Raw genomic sequence first — 17273 nt, 5'->3', positions numbered from 1 at the left:
ATATCGTTGTTTTAATCTTTCTCGCGCAATCTCCATTCTGAAATATGGGACCCCCACTTTCAAAATCAGCTTGTGCGGATGCAAACTGGAAGGACGTAAATGACCAGCTTCAGAGCGACTGAGTAAATTGCGAGTCAACGAACAAGCTACGAACGGTTTCGGCCAGAATTCGTTGAACATGCTACGATACAATAATTAATAGTTTTCCAGTGATTTTTCGTTATCTATGTAAAATCTCTGATAACCCATTTTGTCTAGATGGAAATTGAATATACGTACACTGCATTCGAAAAAAGGTGCGTTTCTCCCGTTACAATGAAACTGATCAACAAAGGGATCCTCGAATGCTACTGGACAAAGAAGGAATTATTTCACAATTATAGACATAGGGAGTCATCTTTCTGCAAATTCACTGCCCAGCCAGTCTAAATTGTTTACATACTTCCAACTTGCATCCGCACAAGCTGATTTTAAAACTACTCTACAGTACTCCTACCAAAGTTTTCCAAAGTTATGCAATGGGACACTATTGCGGTAAAATGTTTAACGATTGTTCGATTGAAGCTAATAATTTAATAGACTGTGCCACATGAGAAGTGGTTTTAATACCCGCAATCCCTATGATTCTTTCAGATTTCCCTATTGATATAAAACGAGTCCAGTTCCCAGTAAGATTCTGCTTTGGCAAGACAATAAACAAAGCACAGGGTCAGACACTTGGCGTTGGAGAATGTTTTCCTCATGGACAACTCTGCGTGTGCCTTTCGCGCTTTACATCAAAACAAAATCTTTTCGTGTTCATTACTGGAGGTAAAATGGGTAATGCCCTATACAAGGAAATCTTATAAGGACTAGGTTGAAGTAACCTACCGCCTTAAATTCATAACTGCTCCCGTGCGAAGCCAGGGCGGGTAGCTTCTGAAATAATAATAATAATAATAATAATAATAATAATAATAATAATAATAATAATAATAATAATAATAATAATAATAATACCGAGGTCGATAGCTGCAGTCGCTTAAGTGCGGCCAGTATCCAGTAATCGGGAGATAGTGGGTTCGAACCCCACTGTCGGCAGTCCTGAAGATGGTTTTCTGTGGTTTCTCATTTTCACACCAGGCAAATGCTAGGGCTGTACCTTAATTAAGGCCACGGCCGCTTCCTTCCCATTCCTAGGCCTTTTCTATTCCATCGTCGCCATAAGACCTATCTGTGTCGGTGCGACGTAAAGCAAAATAGCAATAGCAATAATAATAATAATAATAATAATAATAATAATAATAATAATAATAATAATAATAATAATAATAATTTTGAGTGGCTATTACTAGCTTGGTCCAGTCCCCGTAAGACAGACCCCCTAACAAGGGTGGGTGGCATCTACCGTGTGTAGGAAACTGCTTGTTACTGCAGTGGTGTAGTGTTGTGTGTAGTGTGTGAGTTGCAGGGATGGTGGGGACAGTACAAATACCCAGATTCCGAGCTAAGGGGATTAACCATTTGAGGTTAAAATCTCCGACCTGCCTAGGAATCGACCCTGGGGCCCTCTGAACCGCAGAGCACTGTCTGACCATTCAGCCAAGGAGCCGTACGTGTCACACAATATTTGCAACATATTTGTAACACATGATATCTTTCAAATCTACGGTACCATTCAACGTTAGCAGATACTGAAATAAAATAGGCCTATATGTTGAATATCTTATCCTTTTCTTGTCTGTAATATAATACAACGCACCTGGTCAGCACATATAAAATCCTAGCAATGAATGGCATGACCCCAGTGTTGATTACATCGCAATAACTTTTTAAAATTCAAAATTATGTTACGTATAATACAATAGGGCAATGGAGGTTGTGTTTGGAGCAGGTGGCGGGGGTGAGGCTGAGTGTAGAGCGTGGGTGTGCGGACAATATCGAGCTGTGCAGACTCAGCATTGCGGGAAACTGCGGAGTTCGTGGTTCGTTTGGTTCACAAAGCCGGTCGCTCACAGATAGTACATAGCCATAGTTTTTAGGAAATAAATCTATATTTATAACCGGTATAGTGTCTAGGAATGTTACCATTTCAAATTTATAATTAGCCCCTATCTATGCTGCACAAGGGATGCGATTTGAATTTCAAGCACATTTAGCTCATTCAGTTGTTTGATCTTGCCAAAGCCACTGCTTCCCAGCCACAGATATTGATGTGTCACACCAGTGGGCTTGGGCTTCCATTTATTTGTAGCCTATTGATTGGAATCACTTTCATGTTTGAGAATCGGGACAACATAATAAATGATCCGAAGATTATGATGGTAATAATAATACACTGACTGACAGAGCAAATGCAACACCAAGAAGGAGTGGTCAGAACTTTATGCCAATTGCAGGGTAGACTGACGTCACTGAGGTATGCTCATGATGTGAAATGCGCCGCTGTGCTGCGCACATAGCGAACGATAAATGGGACACGCTTTGGCGAATGGCCCACTTCGTACCGTGATTTCTCAGCCGACAGTCATTGTAGAACGTGTTGTCGTGTGCCACAGGACACGTGTATAGCTAAGAATGCCAGGCCGCCGTCAACGGAGGCATTTCCAGCAGACAGACAACTTTACGAGGGGTATGGTGATCGGGCTGAGAAGAGCAGGTTGGTCGCTTCGTCAAATCGCAGCCGATACCCATAGGGATGTGTCCACGGTGCAGCGCCTGTGGCGAAGATGGTTGGCGCAGGGACATGTGGCACGTGCGAGGGGTCCAGGCGCAGCCCGAGTGACGTCAGCACGCGAGAATCGGCGCATCCGCCGCCAAGCGGTGGCAGCCCCGCACGCCACTTCAACCGCCATTTTTCCATTCTTCAGCATGTGCAAGACACCCTGGCTGTTCCAATATCGACCAGAACAATTTCCCGTCGATTGGTTGAAGGAGGCCTGCACTCCCGGCGTCCGCTCAGAAGACTACCATTGACTCCACAGCATAGACGTGCACGCCTGGCATGGTGCCGGGCTAGAGCGACTTGGATGAGGGAATGGCGGAACGTCGTGTTCTCCGATGAGTCACGCTTCTGTTCTGTCAGTGATAGTCACCGCAGACGAGTGTGGCGTCGGCGTGGAGAAAGGTCAAATCCGGCAGTAACTGTGGAGCGCCCTACCGCTAGACAACGCGGCATCATGGTTTGGGGCGCTATTGCGTATGATTCCACGTCACCTCTAGTGCGTATTCAAGGCACGTTAAATGCCCACCGCTACGTGCAGCATGTGCTGCGGCCGGTGGCACTCCCGTACCTTCAGGGGCTGCCCAATGCTCTGTTTCAGCAGGATAATGCCCGCCCACACACTGCTCGCATCTCCCAACAGGCTCTACGAAGTGTACAGATGCTTCCGTGGCCAGCGTACTCTCCGGATCTCTCACCAATCGAACACGTGTGGGATCTCATTGGACGGCGTTTGCAAACTCTGCCCCAGCCTCGTACGGACGACCAACTGTGGCAAATGGTTGACAGAGAATGGAGAACCATCCCTCAGGACACCATCCGCACTCTTATTGACTCTGTACCTCGACGTGTTTCTGCGTGCATCGCCGCTCGCGGTGGTCCTACATCCTACTGAGTCGATGCCGTGCGCATTGTGGAACCTGCATATCGGTTTGAAATAAACATCAATTATTCGTCCGTGCCGTCTCTGTTTTTCCCCCAACTTTCATCCCTTTCGAACCACTCCTTCTTGGTGTTGCATTTGCTCTGTCAGTCAGTGTAATAATAATAATAATAATAATAATAATAATAATAATAATAATAATGTTATTTGCTTTACGTTCCGCTAACTGTTTTTTACGGTTTTTGGAAAAGCCGAGGTGCCGGAATTTTAGCGCAGGAGTTCTTTTACGTGCCAGTAAATCTACCGGCACGGGGCTGACGTATTTGAGCACCTTGGTCAATTTTGTATGAGGGCTGTGCTGGAAGAAACACACATACATTCGTAATTTGGGTCATTTTGGACATTTTCTTTTCCACCACTTTTCATCTTCATGCTCTGGGGGCTGAACATGGACTTCAACGACATCCGGATTTTCTTTATTCACCTCAGCGATGCCGAAACCTGTGGACTGTACATTAATATTTATCGTTGTTTATTATATTTTTATATTTCACCGCTCTTTCTATGCTTTTTACAATATTCACGCTTAACCCTACGGTTGCTAGGTGAATCTTATCCCCATAGTATCTTTACCGGGCGATTTGGCCGTGCGGTTTGAGGCACGCAGCTGTGAGCTTGCAACTGGGAGATGGTGGGTTCGAGCCCCACTGTCGGCAGCCCTGAAGATGATTTTGCGTGGTTTCCCATTTTCACGCCAGGCAAATGCTGGGACTGTACCTTTATTTAGACCACGGCCGATTCCTTCCCACACCTAGGCCTTTCCTCTACCATCGTCGCCAAAATACCTATCTGTGGCGGTGTGACGTGAAGCAAGTTGTAAACAAAATTCTTCCAGATAGTAAGTGACATGAGTACCAAGTATGGTTGAGAGGTATGCTATAAGATATACACCTACGTCCTTAAACTCGGTCATACCGGGCGAATTGGCCGTGCGGTTAGGGGCGCACAGCTGTGAGCTTCCATCCGGGATATAAGGAGTTCAAACCCCACTGTCGGCAGCCATGAAGATGGCTTTCCGTTGTTTCCCCATTTTCACACCAGGTGGCTGAACTTGGACTTAAAAATCCGAAGTGTCACTGTTCAACTCAATGACCTCTAAAACTTTGGATTTTACACACTTTTCGATTATTTTTGTATCTCCCTCGCCACTCACACCCCACAACACAGAGAGATGAACTTGGACTTATAAAAAACCCGGGGCTGTACCTTAAATAAGGCCACGGCCGTTTCCTTCCGATTCCTAGATCTTTCCTATCCCATCGTCGTCATAAGACCTACCTGTGTCGGTGCGACGTAAAGCAAATAGCAAAAAGGAAAAGAAAAAACAACAACAACAAACACCCTCGGTCACTTTGGACATTTTTTTTCTTCACCTGCTCTCACCCTACCCTCCTGCCGCTGAACTTCGTCGTCAATATGATCCAGAGTGTCACAGTTCATCTCAGTGTCCCCCAAAACTACGGATTCGACACAAATATATGCATACTTCACCCCCTCCCCTAGTGGCTCTAGGAGTGTCTTACTCCAAACAGTACTCTTTTCCAGATAGTAACTTATAACAGTTTTAGTTGATACCTCCGCTGGAACGTAGATAGCCTACGTCCATTATTTTGGTTATTTTGGACAAATCCTTTTTAACCTTTCTGAACACCCATACCAAAGGGGCTGAACTTGGACTGTACAAAATTTCTGAGTGTCACTATTCATCACAGCGACCCCGAAAAATGTGGGATTCGACAAAATTTCCTATATTTATATCTCACCCCCTAGGGTGCGAGAGGTTTCTTACCCCCACATGGTAGTCACCTGACATTAAGTCATATGTGTACCAAGTTTGGTAGAAATCACTTCAGTAGTCCTGAAAAGTATGGTTCGAGACTAATATCGGTAGTTTTAGTTATATTTATATTTAACCCCATTCCCTGGGGTTTTTAGGGGTTTATTGCCCCAACAGCATTTTTAACAGATAGTAAGTAATATTTGTACCAATCTTTTTGGTAATTTTATTTTTTCACCCTTTCTCACCTCTACACCAAAGGGGGCTGAACTTGGACTTAAAAATCCGAAGTACCGGGCGAGTTGGCCGTGCGCGTAGAGGCGCGCGGCTGTGAGCTTGCATCCGGGAGATAGTAGGTTCGAATCCCACTATCGGCAGCCCTGAAGATGGTTTTCCGTGGTTTCCCATTTTCACACCAGGAAAATGCTGGGGCTGTACCTTAATTAAGGCCACGGCCGCTTCCTTCCAACTCCTAGGCCTTTCCCATCCTATCGTCGCCATAAGACCTATCTGTGTCGGTGCGACGTAAAGCCCCTAGATAAAAAATCCGAAGTGTCACTGTTCAACTCAATGACCTCTAAAACTTTGGATTTTACACACTTTTCGATTATTTTTGTATCTCCCTCGCCACTCACACCCCACAACACAGAGTGATGAACTTGGACTTATAAAAAACCTGGAGTGTCACTATTCATCTCAGCGACCCTGCAAACTATGGATTCGACACTATTTTCTATTATTTTTGTATTTCACTCCCCGCTAACCCCACATCCCGAAGGGCGCTGAACTTGGACATATTTATCTCAGTAACTCCGAAAACTATGAATTCGACACTATTTTCGATTAGTTTTATATTTCACTCACCTCTACCACTAATGGGGCTGAAAGGATTCGACACTGTTTCGGATTACTTTTATATCTAACTCCCCCAAATAGGGCTTAACTTTGAATTTAAAACATCCGGAGTGTAACTATTCATCTCAGCAACCTCGAAATTTACGGATTCGATAATTTTTATATTTCTCCTCCCCCCCCCCTCCCCATCCGATACATACCCACGTACAATGAAATTTATATATAAGGTAGATGGTTAACATAGACTCGCCTTTGCTCGTTGGGAACCCCCAGTTGCTATTCGTTAGGAGTGGGTGGTAACTCGTGTCGTTCTACTGGTGATATTCTATATTTTTCCCAGCTTCTTAAATATTTTACACATCTAATACACAGCTACATTCTTCAAACTGGGCAGACCAATCAAAGTTGGTCCTATGACTTGAAAGTACATCTCGATAACGGCATGTTGGATTGCTATTTCCAAATAACAGGCATAAGAATGAATCTCTTATCAAGAAAGGTACTTTATACAACATGGCAGCGTGTTCCCATCCTCCTCTATACAGCATTTATTATCGGACTACATGGTATAGCGTAAGATGCTGTCGCCTAGCGACAATCTGTCCATCAAGTCGACTCAGTCTTGGTCATTGTTGGTGCGGCTTTGCAATTACACATACATACATACATACATACATACATACATACATACATACATACATACATACATCATCATTATAGACTGTTATGCCTTTCAGCGTTCAGTCTGCAAGCCTCTGTGAATTTACTAAACGTCGCCACAATCCTCGATTTGCAACTAGTGTTGTGGCCTCATTTAGTTCTATACCTCTTATCTTTAAATCTTTAGAAACTGAGTCTAACCATCGTCGTCTTGGTCTACCTCTACTTCTCTTACCCTGCATAAGTGAGTCCATTATTCTCCCAGGTAACCGATCCTCCTCAATTCGCCTCACATGACCCCACCACCGAAGCCGGTTTATGCGTACAGCTTCATCCATCGAGTTAATTCCTAAATTAGCCTTTATCTCCTCATTCCGAGTACCCTACTGCCATTGTTCCTACCTGTTTGAACCAGCAATCATTCTTGCTACTTTCATGTCTGTTACTTCTAACTTATGAATAAGATATCCTGAGTCCACCCAGCTTTCGCTACCGTAAAGCAAAGTTGGTCTGAAAACAGATCGATGTAAAGATAGTTTCGTCTGGGAGCTGACTACCTTCTTACAGAATACTGTTGATCGCAACTGCGAACTCACTGCATTAGCTTTATGACACCTTGATTCAATCTCACTTACTATATTACCATCCTGGGAGAACACATAACCTAAATACTTGAAATTATCGACCTGTTCTAGCTTTGTAGCACAAATGTGACATTCAATTCGGTTGAATTTCTTACCTACTGACATCAATTTAGTCTTCGAGAGGCTAATTTTCATACCATACTCTTTACACCTAGTTTCAAGTTCCAGGATATTAGACTGCAGGCTTTCAGCACAATCTGCCATTAAGACCAAGTCGTCAGAATAGGCCAAACTGCTTACTACATTTCCACCTAACTGAATCCCTCCCTGCCATTTTATACCTTTCAGCAGATTATCAATGTAAACTACGAACAGCAAAGGCAAAAGATTACAGCCTTGTCTAATCCCTGTAAGTACCCTGAACCAAGAACTCATTCTACCATCAATTCTCACACAAGCCCAATTGTCAGCATAAATGCCTTTGATTGATTTTAATAATCTACCTTTAATTTCATAGTCCCCCAATATAGCGAACATCTTCTCCTTCGGTACCCTGTCATATGCTTTCTCTAGATCTACGAAACATATACACAACTGCCTATTCCTCTTGTAGCAGTTTTCAATTACCCGGCGCATACTGAAAATCTGATCCTGACAGCCTCTCTGTGGTCTGAAACCACACTGGTTTTCATCCAATTTCCTCTCAACGACTGATCGCACCCTCCCTTCCAAGATGCCAGTGAATACTTTGCCTGATATACTAATCAATGAGATACCTCGATAGTTGTTGCAATCCTTCCTGTTCCCTTGCTTATAGATAGGTGCAATTACTGCTTTTGTCAAATGTGAAGGTACCTTACCAACACTCCATGCTAATCTTACTACTCTATGAACCCATTTCATCACTTCCTTCCCACTGTACTTCACAATTTCAGGTATAATTTCATCTATTCCTGCTGCTTTATGACAATGGAGTTTATTTACCATCCTTTCCACTTCTTCAAGCGTAATTTCACCAACATCATTTTCCACCTTCCCACGAGCTTGGCTGTTAGCAACACCACCAGGATGATTTCCTTTTACATTGAGAAGATGTTCAAAATATTCCCTCCACCTCTCCAGTGATACCCTGGGATCTATTATGAGATCACCTGAATTACTCAAAACACTGTTCACTTCTTTTTTCCCTCCCTTCCTAAGATTCTTTATTACTGTGCAGAAATGTTTCCCTGCTGATTGACCTAGCCTAACCAGGTTATTACCAAAATCTTCCCCCGACTTCCTTTTGGATTCAACAATTATTTGTTTCGCTCTGTTTCTTTCATCTACGTACAAATCCCTGTCTGCTTCGGCCCTTGTTTGGAGCCATTGTAGATAAAAAAAAAATTACGTTTACAAGCTGCTCTCACTTCATCATTCCACCAAGATGTTCGCCTTTTCCCATCTTTACACACAGTTGTTCCTAGGCATTCGCTTGCTGTTTCTACTACAGCATCCCTGTATGCCACCCATTGACTTTATATCCTGAAACTGCTTACTGTCTACTGTTCGAAACTTCTCACTAATCATATCCATGTACTTCTGTCTAACTTCCTCGTCCTGGAGATTTTCTACTCTTATTCGTTTGCAGACAGATTTCACTTTTTCTAACCTAGGCCTAGATATACTTAGTTCACTGCAGATCAGATAGTGGTCTGTATCATCGAAAAATCCCCGGAAAACTCGTACATTCCTAACAGATTTCCTGAATTCGAAGTCGGTAAAGATATAGTCTATTATGGATCTGGTACTCCTAGCCTCCCACGTGTAGCGGTGAATAGCCTTATGCTTGAAGAATGTATTCGTAACTGCTAAACCCATACTAGCACAGAAGTCCAACAAACGCTTCCCATTCCCATTAGCTTCCATATCTTCTCCACATTTAACAATCACCCTTTCGTATCCTTCAGTTCTATTCCCAACTCTCGCATTGAAATCGCCCATTAGCACTGTTCTATCCTTGCTGTTGACTCTGCCCACGATGTCACTCAATGCTTCATAAAACTTGCCAACATCCTCGTCTGCACTGTCACATGGTGAATACACGGAGACAATTCTAGTCCTGATTCCTCCAACTGACAAATCTGCCCACATCATTTGCTCATTTACGTGCTTAACAGAAACTGTTGCGTGCAAAGGTATTTCTGATAAAGAGTCCTACCCCAGACTTTGCCCTTCCCTTTCTGACACCCGTCAAGTACACTTTATAATCTCCTATCATTTTCTCGTTATCTCTCCTTACCCGAATATCACTTACTCCTAGCACATCCAGATGTATCCTCTTTGCTGACTCAGCCAGTTCTACTTTCGTTCTTCCATAAGCTCAATTAATATTGATAGCTCCCCATCGAATTCCATTTCGTTCGCCCAGTTGTTTCCAAGGAGTCCCTCGCCTGTCATATGGGAATGGGACCCCGTTACTTCCATAGATCCGAGGCTGCTTGCACATAGTCCAAGTGAGGATCTCTCCTTTAACGGGTTATGGACCACCGACGAATTGCATAGTCCTAGCTGCCTGAGCACAAGTAGGGCCATGACTCAGAATATGCCCGAGATGCCCACTCCCATTCTATAGCAACTGGTATCCCGACTCTCAGGACCACTTACTAGGCCACTCAACCGTTGCCCATGGTTCACGAACTAGGACATGACTACAGTAACCCATACCATGAACCATGAACACCATGAACAATTACATAAACTTATTTAAAATTACTCATCATAAGAAAACTACCCATCAGATTTCGTTCAAACCTCTTCATAATCCCCCTCAGATTTAATAAGAACAAACTGTGAAAATTTCAGTGAAGTCGGTCCAGTAGTTTTTGAGTCTATTAATGTAAAATATACCTACATCCAATTTTATCTTTAATATTATAAAAGGAAGTGTTTGTCTGTCTGTCTGTCTGTGTGTCTGTGCGCGATGCCCAGCAAAATCTACAGCACGTAGAGATCTGAAATTTTGAACATAGGTAGATGGAAAAGGGTCCGAATGCACCTCGAAGCCGGAATTTTCATTTTCGCTTTCGTTGGTGAGTTATGAAGGAAAAACCATCGGAAAACGTGCATTGGGATATGACAATCCAACGTCTGTCACCAAGATTAAATGCATAGAGTCGCTGTCGCCAGGCAACGTACATAAGATAGGTAGAGAACGCAATATTCAACGAGCCATTTTACGTCCAGGACGTAGGAAGCTGTTTTTGGTCTTATACGGTGTGAGGGCATATGACGGTGTTGATGATGATTCGTCCGTCGGATCGGGACGTCAAGTCTTGAGCTATTCGAGAGGAGTGGTATGTGTGCCGGCGCCGGGTTTCATCCTCTTCATTCTTGCTATTATATATCATGTCATTCATTTCTTTCAACAAGCAACTTTTACAACAATTACCCGATGTTCTACACAGTCACAAGTCTATCGACTACACGACAGAGCTTCGAAAGACTTGGAGTCACTTGGAGTACCCTCGAACATCTTAGAGCGGACGATTGTGGCACCAATTATCCTTCTTAAGAATAAGAATCCTGCCCTCTGCAATGAACACGACTCCGAAACTGATGACTAATATTATTGAAGCCATTCTCATGATTGGGCATGCCGCGAGCGAAGTAATATTCATTCCTCGGATTCGAATAATTTCTTCGGATATACAGTTTAAGTTTAGATCTCTGCAGTGTTCAAAATAACATTTCTCTATATAATAATAAAGCAAGCATAATCTTCTTACTATATATAAAAACGGATGTATGCATGTATGTGTGTGTGTAAATGACACATCTCCTCCTAAACCACTGGAGCAATTTCATCCAAACTTGGTACACTTATGACTTTTTATCTGGAGACGAGCACTGTGGGGGTAAGCCATCCGTAGCTCCCTTAGGGGTGGGGGGTCAGGGGGGGCAAGGCATAAAAATAATCGAAAAAAGTGCCGAATCCACAGTTTGCGGGGTCGCTGAGATGAACAGTGACACTCCCCATTTTTCAAATGTCAAAGTTCAGCTCCCTTTCGTATGGGGGCGGGGAGTGATATATAAAATTAAACGAAAATAGTGTCGAATACATAGTTTTCGGGGGTCGCCAAAGTGAATTGTATACTCTGGATTTTTAGTATCAGGAGACAAACAACGTGGGGGTATGAAAGCCCAGGAACCCTTAGGGGCGGGGGGGCCGAGGGGGTCAGATAAACAAATTAACGAAAATACTGTCGAATCCATACGTTTTGGGGTCGCTGAGATGAATATTGACACTCCAGAATTTTTTTAAAGTTCAAGGTCAACCCCCTTTGGGGTGGGGGTGAGGGGGAGTGATATATAAAATTAAACGAAAATAGTGTCGAATACATAATTTTCGGGGTCGCCGAGGTGAATTGTACACTCCGGATTTTTAGTATCTGGAGACAAACCACATGGAGGTAAAACACCCCAGGAACCCTTAGGTGCGTGGGGGGGGGGGGGGCTGGGCAAGGGGACTGAGATATACAAATCATCGAAAGTAGTGTCGAATCCATACTTTTCGGGGTCGCTGAGATGAATAGTAACATTCCGATTTTTTAAAACTCAAAGTTCAGCCCCCTTTAGGTGGGGGAAGGGGGAGTGAGATATAATAATCGAATATACTGCCGAATACATAGTTTTCCGGGTCGCTGAGATGAATAGTAACATTCCGGATGTTTTAAGTCTAACTTCAGCCCCCATTTGGCATAGGGGGATAGAAAGGGTGAAAAAATAAATTGTCAGAAATGACCGAGATAGTGGACGTGTGTATGCTCCAGTATAACTTTCAAGTATGACTTACTACCTGGAAAACGTACTGTGGGAGAAAGACGCCCCTAGAACCACTAGGGAAGCGGGTAAAATATTATCCACACTAATAAATGGATGTCTGTTTGGTGCGATCTATATATACTGTACTATATATATATATAAATTAAGGCATAAAAATGAAAACAGACGTAAATTAGTGAGACCATTCTAGGCATCTTAGAAATTTAAAACTTGGTACCAGACAACCTGATGACTTCAGGATCCCTAGAAAAATCTCATATTCCCATAATTCTCTGAGGGGTACATGCTGGGAGTTTCAAACCTGCATAAGAACACAATCGGTGGTATTTATGTAGAACCTACAGGTTTTATGGGCTTAAAAGTTTCCCTAAAGTCCTGATTTTTAACCCACTCCCCCATATCAAGATCGCAGCACAATCTCCCAGACAAGTTAGAAAATGGAAATTTTGCAAAATTATAGCTTTTAGTATGTAACCGACGGAAAATTTACGAGATGTTTAAAAATTTTATTTTTTACACCCGAAAAATATCGAAACATGGAGGCAATTTTAATGACGGTGCAGTCCTTCCTTTCGATGTATTTCGTGGCTAAACGGTAAGTCGTATCACAAAACGAATGGCACAATCTCCGTTCAATTTGGAGTGATCTACAACTTCGGTCCTATGACCTTTTGTCGTATCTCTATCCCTTATACATTAAATTTTCCTCTATTTCTGGATCTACCTAAATTTTGCACTTTGTACACGTACAATTGATGGTTTGATTCACTTATAGGAAAGATGGGATCATCAAGTTCTACACGAATACTAGCCCAACCAGTAGCCATATGTGAGCCATATTCTATGTTTGAAGCTGTCGCATAAGTATCTGAAAAGTAATACACTGTGTGAAAATCTTACACAAATTTCACCCTATTCAACGTTTCTGAAACATAATGAATTGTAGTAGACAAGTGCACCTGTCGTTATCATCACAACTCCACAACTCGCACTTTACATTGGAAACATCGTCTGCGGACCTCACTATGCTTTTTCTCGGATAAAGCCGATTTACATGCAATTTAAAAATTATTATTAACTTCATGTACAGTAATTTACTTCGATATCCGAATACAATCTGGAATACCGTAGCGAAGCACGGGTACAATTGCTAGTATATATATATATTTTTATATTTCACCCCATTTCCGATCCCGCCCGTATGTGTGTCTTACCCTAAAGTTTTCTTTCCCAAACAGTAAGTCATAATATGTTTACCATACCGATTCGGAGTGTCACAGTTCATCTCAGCTACACCAAAGACTATGAATTTGTCATTAATATCGTCATTTTCGGATTTATAAGTTTCAGCCCCTTCCTTTAGTGGTGCTAGGTGTTTCTTGCCCCTACAGTAATTTTTCCAGATAGTAATTTATATGAGTATCAAATTTGGTTGAGAGCTATGCTGGAACATACACACATTCACCCGTAATCTCTGTAATTTGCGATATTTTCTCACCTTCTCACCCCCTCTGCCATGGGGACAGAACTGGGACTTTTCATTTTTATATAACTAGAAGATAAAAGCAGAAATATGTTTTAAGAAACACATCATAATCTTCACATACTGTTGGGTAGGCAAGCCGCTGATCTTACTGCTGCTTCACATATCGTTTCATATCATTCGTACATGGTTTTCACATTCCTCAACATGCACCCGCGTTCGTAAATTGCTCCATAATGATCGGACGCTCAATCGGTACCGAAGCGATCTCTCATGTTTTGTTGTTTCCTTGTTAATTTCCAGTATTTTAGTGGTTCGTTGTGATCTCTATGATGAATGTATATCATCAGTATGCATTCTGTGACGTGAAGTGGTCATTTTTTTGCTGTAACCCAAGGTGCGCTTAATTTGTATTTTGATGTAAATTTAAATGTCAGGTGTTGGCTCGTGATGTCATAGTTTCGTCACGACTGACCGTCTTCAAGTTGAAGAAAGACCGAATACAATATCTCAGACCTTAATGCTACTATCGATTGCCGGAAAAATGGTGGAATTCGTGATGGTCGTATTATCGGCACTCTTTTCTGGATAAATTTACACCCTAGTGCTGAATCAGTAGACCTCGGCAATCTTCGAGATTCGTACTGGCAACCTTTGAAACACAAACTATGAATCACTTATGCCTCGCTGTGCGACATCTGGTGTACACTTTACGTACTAATACTGTTGTTGTTTGCACAGCAAAGCCAAACTATAGAATTCATGCTAGGAACAAGATTGGCATCGAGAAATGTTATATAATGTGTCAGCGACACAGTTGTTGGCTTAAGATAATAACGGTTTAGAAACTTCATATCGATCATATTATCGATTCAATTCAGATTTCATTTCCATTCAGTTGGCAGCACTACCGGAACCGGGAGAGCTCCCTCCTTACTCCTCACGCCCGTACACAAATCTATCCAGAAAAAGTGTACCGATAATAAGTAATGTGTGATTCGTACATTGTTATGTTTGTCTACATTGTATCTAGAGGATAAGAAAGTACTATTTCAACAGCGTTATTGACGTATAAAGTATATACGCAGTCTTTAACGAGTGATTCATATTGTGTAGTGTTAGAGGTGTAAATAATTTTGCTTAATAGTCTATTGTGCTGTAACGGCTGTAGCATTTCCCAAAATGGACCGTTCATACTGCGTGCTAGGTTGTATATGAAATTAAATGGGGTGTGGCTTTTTAGTGCCGGGAGTGGTGGTAGTGGTGATTATTGTTTTAAGAGGAAGTACAACTAGGCAACCATCCTCTATATAACACTAATCAGAGGGAAAATTGGAAGGGGTCCAACACTTCGAAAAATGAAGATATCGGCCTAAGTAAGACAAGGGCCACGAAGGGCGTGAAAATGAAAGACTCCCTAGCCCTCGCAAACCTAATAGCGTCGGGGTCGGAAAAGAACAAGAGTTGACCAAGAAAGGTCGGATAGGATAGATGAAAGTGAGGAGCCTGGCACAAGTAAGTGGAAGCAATGCCAAAACTCAGCTGAGGGCCCCGTGGTCGCCAACCCACGCTCCAAAGTTCAGAGCCCCTGAGGCCTAGTGCCGGGAGATCCCAGGACGGGTTCGGCTCGCCAGGTGCAGGTCTTTTGATTTGACTCACGTAGGTGACCTGATGAGGATGAAATTATGATGAAGACAACACGAACACTCAGCCCCCGTGCCAGGGAAATTGACCAATGATTGTTAAAATTCCCGCCCCTGCCGGGAATCGAACCCGGGACCCCTGTGACCAAAGGCCAGCACGCTAACCATTTAGCCATGGAGATACTTCAATTTCTAAATTCCCTGAATATAAAGCATTAGGGGAGAAACAGGTAAGGAATATACACCGGGAAAATTAAGTCAAAGGTCAAATCGTGTAACGTATCGAACCAAGATTTGTGGTTAAGAAATACCTCTTTCCAGCAGAAAGTGGCAAGTGTTCTAGGGAGACGAGTTGCATTTTGCCAAGTGATGCGAACACGATTTAATCTGTTTTTGATGACCTTAGAACAAACTCCTGGTTCCACTTACGTAGTAATAAAGGATGATACTGTTCTTTTTATTAAAGTAAACGATGATGATAGATTTGACGATATTCATCAAGGAATGCCTGTTTGGAAATGTAGAGTGCCTTGAATGTGAAATTGTTTTATAAGAAAATAGCTGTGTGCCAACCGAGACCTTCTGTATAACAGCTGGGATAAGCTGTACAATTTGGTGAGTCAATTTACAATTACGAACATCTTTCCTCCTCCAATAGGATTTATATCCTAGTGAATATTTTAGAGGATGCCTTTATTCCTGCTAGTGATAAGGAGTAATTTATAGAATTCGTCACGTACGGCTATACACTAAAAGGAAAATATCGCCGCCCTATTCCCTTTTTGTAAATGGCTCATCACTTCTGCCAACTTGACTATAGCTCATTCCATGTTAAGAAAACACTATTGATCTTATGAAAACAGGATTGCCATATCGAACAGCTCTGGTCAACACCATCACGGGAAAACGGCGGCACATATATTTGTGTAATTCAGTATTTAAGTACAAAACAAAAAGCGGAAGAAACTAATCTATAACTTATTTTTATGAACTAAAGGAAACGGGGGATTTACAGGGGCTACTTTTTGGTTTGTACGGAATCAGAGGTAAAGTACGGCACATAAAATAATCTCAGCATTGAAGCGTAAGGCAAACTGGGTTAGAAAATAGACCAATAATTTTTACGAGCTCGAGCGTGAGGGACGCATTTAATAAAGGATAGAAAACAGACGCAACAAATAAATACTGTAGATGACTCTAAAGTCCGCCTCTGTGGTGTAGTGGTTAGCGTGATTAGCTGCCACCCCCGGAGGCCCGGGTTCGATTCCCGGCTCTGCCACGAAATTTGAAAAGTGGTAAGAGGGCTGGAACGGGGTCCACTCAGCCTCGGGAGGTCAACTGAGTAGAGGTGGGTTCGATTCCCACCTCAGCCATCCTGGAAGTGGTTTTCCGTGGTTTCCCACTTCTCCTCCAGGCGAATGCCGGGATGGTACCTAACTTAAGGCCACGGCCGCTTCCTTCCCTCTTCCTTGCCTATCCCTTCCAATCTTCCCATCCCTCCACAAGGCCCCTGTTCAGCATAGCAGGTGAGGCCGCCTGGGCGAGGTACTGGTCATACTCCCCAGTTGTATCCCCCGACCAAGAGTCTGAATCTCCAGGACACTGCCCTTGAGGCGGTAGAGTTGGGATCCCTCGCTCAGTCCGAGGGAAAAACCGAACCTGGAGGTTAAACAGATGATGATGATGATGATGATGAGATGACTCTAAAAAAGATCACGCTATACTCTTAAAGAAAGAAATCACACACGTAGGCTTAACTCCCACTCAGCACAAGAATAACGCACTCATTTAAAGCCTAAAACC

The sequence above is a fragment of the Anabrus simplex genome, chromosome 7 (assembly GCF_040414725.1).
Source record: "Anabrus simplex isolate iqAnaSimp1 chromosome 7, ASM4041472v1, whole genome shotgun sequence".
In the NCBI taxonomy this organism is placed as follows: Eukaryota; Metazoa; Arthropoda; class Insecta; order Orthoptera; family Tettigoniidae; genus Anabrus; species Anabrus simplex.
Note: the sequence above shows the minus strand (reverse complement) of the source record.